This window comes from Halichoerus grypus, chromosome 7 (genome assembly GCF_964656455.1).
Source record: "Halichoerus grypus chromosome 7, mHalGry1.hap1.1, whole genome shotgun sequence".
In the NCBI taxonomy this organism is placed as follows: Eukaryota; Metazoa; Chordata; class Mammalia; order Carnivora; family Phocidae; genus Halichoerus; species Halichoerus grypus.
In genome coordinates this window covers 5502110-5508109 of record NC_135718.1, presented here as the reverse complement: position 1 = coordinate 5508109, position 6000 = coordinate 5502110, and the positions used below count along the sequence as shown (strand labels likewise).

At 50.5% G+C, this 6000-nt stretch overlaps 1 protein-coding gene across 6 annotated transcripts in view; it reads left to right on the top strand.

Moving 5' to 3' along the window:
* The window catches only part of DOCK1 (dedicator of cytokinesis 1), a 490705-nt gene that overhangs the window by 164208 nt on the left and 320497 nt on the right, over positions 1-6000 (top strand). The window lies entirely within an intron of this gene.

The window sequence follows — 6000 nt, the reverse complement described above, 5'->3', positions numbered from 1 at the left end:
TGGCAAATTATTCTTCTCCGTATTTACTACTTTGTATAGAACTTTATAAATGAAAGTTTCCACCGAATGTGAAGTCATATTTGAGAGTTGTACACGCTCAAGAGGGTTTCCATGCCAGCATCGCACACATCCCGTGTTCTCCCGCCCCACCACGGGTGGCAGCAGTGGCCACCGTCTGTTGAACGCCCGCGATGTGTTTGGGAGAGCATGCCGAGCGTATCATGCACGCAGTGTCATTCCATCCTGCCAACAGTCTCTGGACGCCGGTGCTAGTAACCAGCACGTTTTACCAGTGAGAACCACTCACAGGACGTGCCGTCTTCCTAGGTTCCCACAGCGAGTGGCGGAGGCAGGCTTTGTGTGCACACGGCTTGGCTCTGGGACCTGTGTCCGTGTCCCAGGTATGGCGCTGCCTCCCGTGCGTCACGCCGGCGTGGGTTCTCTTGCCTGCATCCGGGACTTTCTGTCCTGGAGGGGTCTTTCTGCCGATGAGATGCCACCCAGCACTGTCTCTCGTCCGTGCAGGAGCCCTCACTCTGTTTTCCTGTGCTCTACACCTTGGAAAGCTCTCGAAGCAGCTGCTCCTTCTCCTTGAAAGAGACCTGAATTTAGTGAAGCAGCCTAACTCCACAGAGAAAATGAAGCCTTTTACTGCAAGCATGAGCAGAAACCCAAACACTTGAGGTTCTTGACAAATAACCAATATTAGAAACAGGCAGAGCTAGTTTTTCGGTTGGGAAAGTCAGAGCCCACGGTGGCACGGACATCAGCGTCCCTGCCTCTTCTGTCCGGCTCATCAGACTGGAGGGGATAGAGTTGTTTCTCTTGGCTGAGGGTGGGGATTTCTGTGGGCGCAAAGCAAACAGGTGGAGTGTCTCTTGAGAATTAAGAGGTGATTTTATTTTATTTTATTTTATTTTTTTTAATTTTTTTTTTTTTTTAAGATTTTATTTATTTGCGAGAGAGAGAATGAGAGACAGAGAGCATGAGAGGGAGGAGGGTCAGAGGGAGAAGCAGACTCCCTGCTGAGCAGGGAGCCCGATGTGGGACTCGATCCCAGGACTCCAGGATCATGACCTGAGCCGAAGGCAGTCGCTTAACCAACAGAGCCACCCAGGCGCCCAAGAGGTGATTTTATATAGAGCTCTGTCCGTCTGGATGTCATGGGGTGTCTGCTGTGTGTGAGAGCCTCGGCAGGGCTTGAGGGGGCCCAGAGAGGAGGACTAGCCCCGCCGTACCTCAGCAGCTCTGGTCTGGGGACACAGACACACCAGCTTTCTCTTCCAGCCCGGAGCAGGAGTCTCTCTGGACGCCCAACCAGAATCCATGTGTCTTGAAGAAAACGATGTCTAAGCGACAGATGGAGGAGTAATCAGGGGTTAACTCTGAGTGCTTTGGGGCGACAGAGGGAGTAGCGTTCAGGGAAGCAGTGGTCCAGGGAGAGGGAACACTCGTGCACCCCCTGCTGGCTGGAAGGGACTCCACCGGTTGGAGAGGGTCAGAGGCAGGTGGAGGCCTCTGAGCAGAGACCCCGGGGAGGTGGAGGCAGAGCGTCTGAGGGTGCTCGCTAGTCGGGCTGGTACCCCAAGACTTGGGTGATGCATCAAAGTCTCTACGTGAGAAGTGCATCTGATCTCAGGAAAGCTGCTCTGGCTGCAGCCTGAGGTGTGAGCTTGAGGGGGTCCACGTAGAGGCGGGAGGTCAGACGGGAGGCTGCGGCAGCAGTGACAGAGACAGATGGACCTGGACCAGGTCATAGAAACCGTAGGAGTGGAGAAGGTGGTAGAACCACGGGCACGTAATGGTAAGGCTCCACCGCGCTTTGTGATTGGTCCGGAGCGGCTGTGAAGCAGAGGGAGCATCCCGGTGAGGCTGTGACCTGGGGACTCCGCCGTGCGGCGCCCTGAGCTGTGGCGTCCCGGGAAGGTCAGGTGGCGGACTGGCCTGTGGCAGGTGGAGTCTGCAGCTTCTGTGGGACAGCCATGCGCAGAAGCGCCGTGGCCGTTGTGTGTGGGTGTGATGCGCAGGAGGAAGGTGGGGTCCCTCAGGGCTGTGTGGAGGAAGGACAGAAGTCTAGAATGGGACTCCAAGGACACCCACCTTCAAAGGGGTGGTGGGGACGGGGCCCTGCACAGAAAGCAGGGGAGGAGTGAGCACGGAGGAAGGCCAGGCAGGTGAGGGAAGGCTCACCTAGGCTGAGGCCACTGGCCTCCTTGGCAGGAATGGAGACGAGGTGGGGCTGCAGAGGGGCTATGGAGGGCAGAGGTGGGAGTGTGCTGGGCAGCGGGCACCGCGGGAGCCCGCAGCGCGGGCACTGCCGGTGCAGGATGGGAGGGAGGCGCCTGGGGCTCTCCTCCGGAGAGACCGGCGTGAGCTCACATGCAGAGGGAAGGAGCCAGCTGATGTGAGGACTGAGTCACCTGGAAGGAGGAGGGGCGACAGAGGGCAGAGGGTCCGTGCTGAGCCCAGGAGCAGGATTCAGTCCGTTGGAGGTGGACGCTCCCTCTCTCAGCCTGGGTGGTGCACAGATGTGTGGGCGCTCCTGGAGGCTCCGCTCTTTCTCCTGGTGGATTTTGTTCTTCTCGGAAGTAGGAGGTGAGATGGGTGGGGAGTGGTGGGGTCCCAGTCTTGAGGAGAACCATGAAGAAGGTGGGGTGTGAACGGGGATGGACACCAGGTACAAGAGGTTGGAGCCTGCTCGTCCCATTCTCTTCATTCCCTCTGTTCCGTCCTTGGTTACTTAAGCCGGGCTTGATGGCAGGTGCGTGGTCACCTCTGTTCTCTCTAAACCCCACGTACCTGTAGCACTGGCTGTAGGATCTTGGTCTGTTAGGCAGACTTCTGTGTTAGACAGTATTTTGGGGTCACAGTGGGCACATGTCCCTTTTGGTGGGCATCACTGTGACCTCTGGTTGGGCGGAAGCCCTAGGGAGCCCTGGCCCTGCCCTGGCGCTCAGTCTGCCTGGGTAATGCGGCGCCCGGCCGTCCCATAAAGGCCCGTCCTGTTTGTCTCCGTCTGCTTCGCCCTCGTGAAATGGGGGTAAACCTGCAGTAACTCGATACATTGCAAAGTTGAATCTCATAGGAGGGAGTTGGGATCCCTTGATCTGGCTGGCATTGAAGGACAGGGTCAACAGCTAGAAAACAAGCCTTGGTGATTGTGCAGTGCAGCACACTGCTTTCCTGCCCCATCTCATCGAGCCAGTGCGGCACAGAGGTAGGCGGTGATGAGTCGTGTGCTGGCTTCGCGCTCACCGTGGACGTGCTCAGCCTTGCTCCAGATCCCAGCCGTGTGAATCTGGACACACGACTTCTCTGCGTGCCTCTGCTCTGTCATCTGTGAAAGGGGATAGCAGACCTTTCTCATGGTCTTCTGAGGATGTATTGTGTCCATAGAGTGGAGCATCTAGAAGAGCCTGAGGCACGGACAGAATGTTCCCAAGCTACAAATTAGGAAACGTGAACTCATTTGAAGCAACGGGAATCGACCACTTACCTCTTAGGCACCAGTGTTGAGATTCAAGAACATTCTCTCAGGCCTTTTCCATGCCTGGCTACGCAGGCAATAAATATAGTTTTATTCATTTTGAAAATTAAGGTTCTGTTTGCGTAGAGTCATATAGTAGAGTGCCATCACCCCCTGCATTCCTGCTTCCCCCAGTGTAGACAAGCCCTCCTCCACCTCCAACCTATAGGTGTGCCTTTTCCAGAGTGTTTTGAAGATGGAATCACATGGTATGTAGCCTTTTGAGTTTGTCTTGTTTTACTTCTCAGAGCGCATTTGAGATTCATCCATGTGGTGTGTAACAGGAGCTTGATTTTTTTTTTTTTATTACCGAGTAGTGTTGCATTGTATGGATTCACCTCTTGAGGGACTTTTGAGTAGTTTCTAGTTTTTGATGATTACAAATAAAACTACTGTAAACATGCACATGCAGGGTTTCGTGGGAGCGTTAGGTTTGCGGTTCATTGGGTCAAGACTCAGGAGTACAGTCGCTGGGCTGTATGGGGAGTGCATTTCTGACTTCATGAGAAACTGTCTTGTGCTTTTCTGCAGTTGCTGACCTTGTTTTGCATTCAGCCCAGCAGCCTACGCAACAGCACTTGAGATTGTCAGGTCTTTTTTTTTTTTGCAATTCTAATAGGTGTTAGTGATATTTCACTGTGGTTTTAATTTGCATTTCCCTGGTGACTAATGATGCTGAGCATCTTTTCAAGGGCTTATTTGCCATCCATATATCTTCTTCGGCAAAGTGTCTTTTCAGATCTTTGGCCTATTTGGGGGGAAGACTGTTTTCTCATTATTGAGTTTTAAGTGTTCTTTGGATATGCTGTATACAAATCTTGATCAGATACGTGTTTGCAATTACTTTCTCTTAGTGTGTGACTCATCTTTTATTATCTTTGCAGTGTGTTTTAAAGAGCAGAAGTTTTTATTTTGATGAACTACAGTTTATTTTTTTCTTTTACAAATTGTGCTTTTGGTATCCTACCTAAGAAATCGCTGCTTAGCCCATCACAAGTGTCTTCTAGAAGTTGTGTAGTTTTAAGTTTTATGTTTAAGATGTATGATCCACTTAAAGTTAATTTTTGTATAGGGTGTGAGGTATGGAACCAGTTTCACTTGGTGGGGTGGGGGAGGGGCCTGTGTTCCTTTGTTGCAAACAGTTGACCATATATATTTAGGGTATTATGTTAAAGTGGGCTTTTGCTGTCAAAAAACAAAATTCAACTGAGTAAATTTGAAGATATAATTGGCCTTATTCAATGATTTACGAATTGGACAGTATCCCATCTAGCAAGTAGAAAGGAGCTCTGAAGAGCTGGACAAAATGAGACTTTTATAGGCAGAAGGAGACAGGGACAAGGAAAGAGCAGGCTACCTTTTCCTTCTTCGAGGGATGGAAGGGGTTGTCAGGTGGATTACCTCAGTAGTACTGACCAGAAAGTTCCAGATTGACTAGTTTTTTTTTTTTTTAAGATATTTATTTATTTGAGAGAGAGCACAAAAGCAGGGGGAGGGGCACAGGGAGAGGGAGAAGCAGGCTTCCTGCTGAGCAAGGAGCCTGACATGGTTGGGGCTCAATCCCAGGACCCTGGGATCATGTGACCTGAGCTGAAGGCAGATGCTTAACCGACTGGGCCACCTGGGCGCCCTCCAGATTGAGTAGTTTAATCTTACGTTCCTGGGAGAGGCTGAAACTGCAGTTTGTTTAGGTATGAAGCCTTGGTTTGCTGACATGGAGGTTAGCACAAGTGACTCCATTTTGACTGATTTATTTATTTTTTAATTGTTATGTTAATCACCATACATTACATTATTAGTTTTAGATGTAGTGTTCCATGATTCGTTGTTTGTGCATAACACCCAGTGCTCCATGCAGAACGTGCCCTCTTTAATACCCATCACCAGGCTAACCCATCCTCCCACCCCCCTCCTCTCTAGAACCCTCAGTTTGTTTTTCAGAGTCCATCGTCTCTCATGGTTCGTCTGATTTATTTTTTTAAACACTACTTTTTTGCTTTCAGAAAATAATGCTAACAATTGTTTATGCAGTAAGTGTAGTATTTTCCAGTGTTCAAAGTGTTATCGTGTTTTCTTTTCAGCTTGATTTTGAACTTTAATACAACCTCTGGATGTCCTTGGCATGAGCATTATTTCCCCCATTTCATTCTGGGAGGTGGAGCCCAGCCTGGTACAAGGAGTTACATAGAGTCACAGATTCTAGAGGGGGGCCCACCATGGTCAGAACACTTGAAAATCCACGAACTTTTCCCATCAGGGTGTAGCTGGGGCTCAGGCAGCCCACTAAACTGAGTTTTGATTCTGTCTTTGTTCAGTTCTCACGGTGTGATCAGGGGCAGAGGAATTATCTTCTCCATTGGCAGGTTCCTTGCTGTCCAACAGCCAGCTCCCTGTCAGACGTCTGTTGGAATGAAAGATAAAATATACAAGGGTCCTAGCGCAGCACATAGCATGTAGTAGGATCCATCATGATT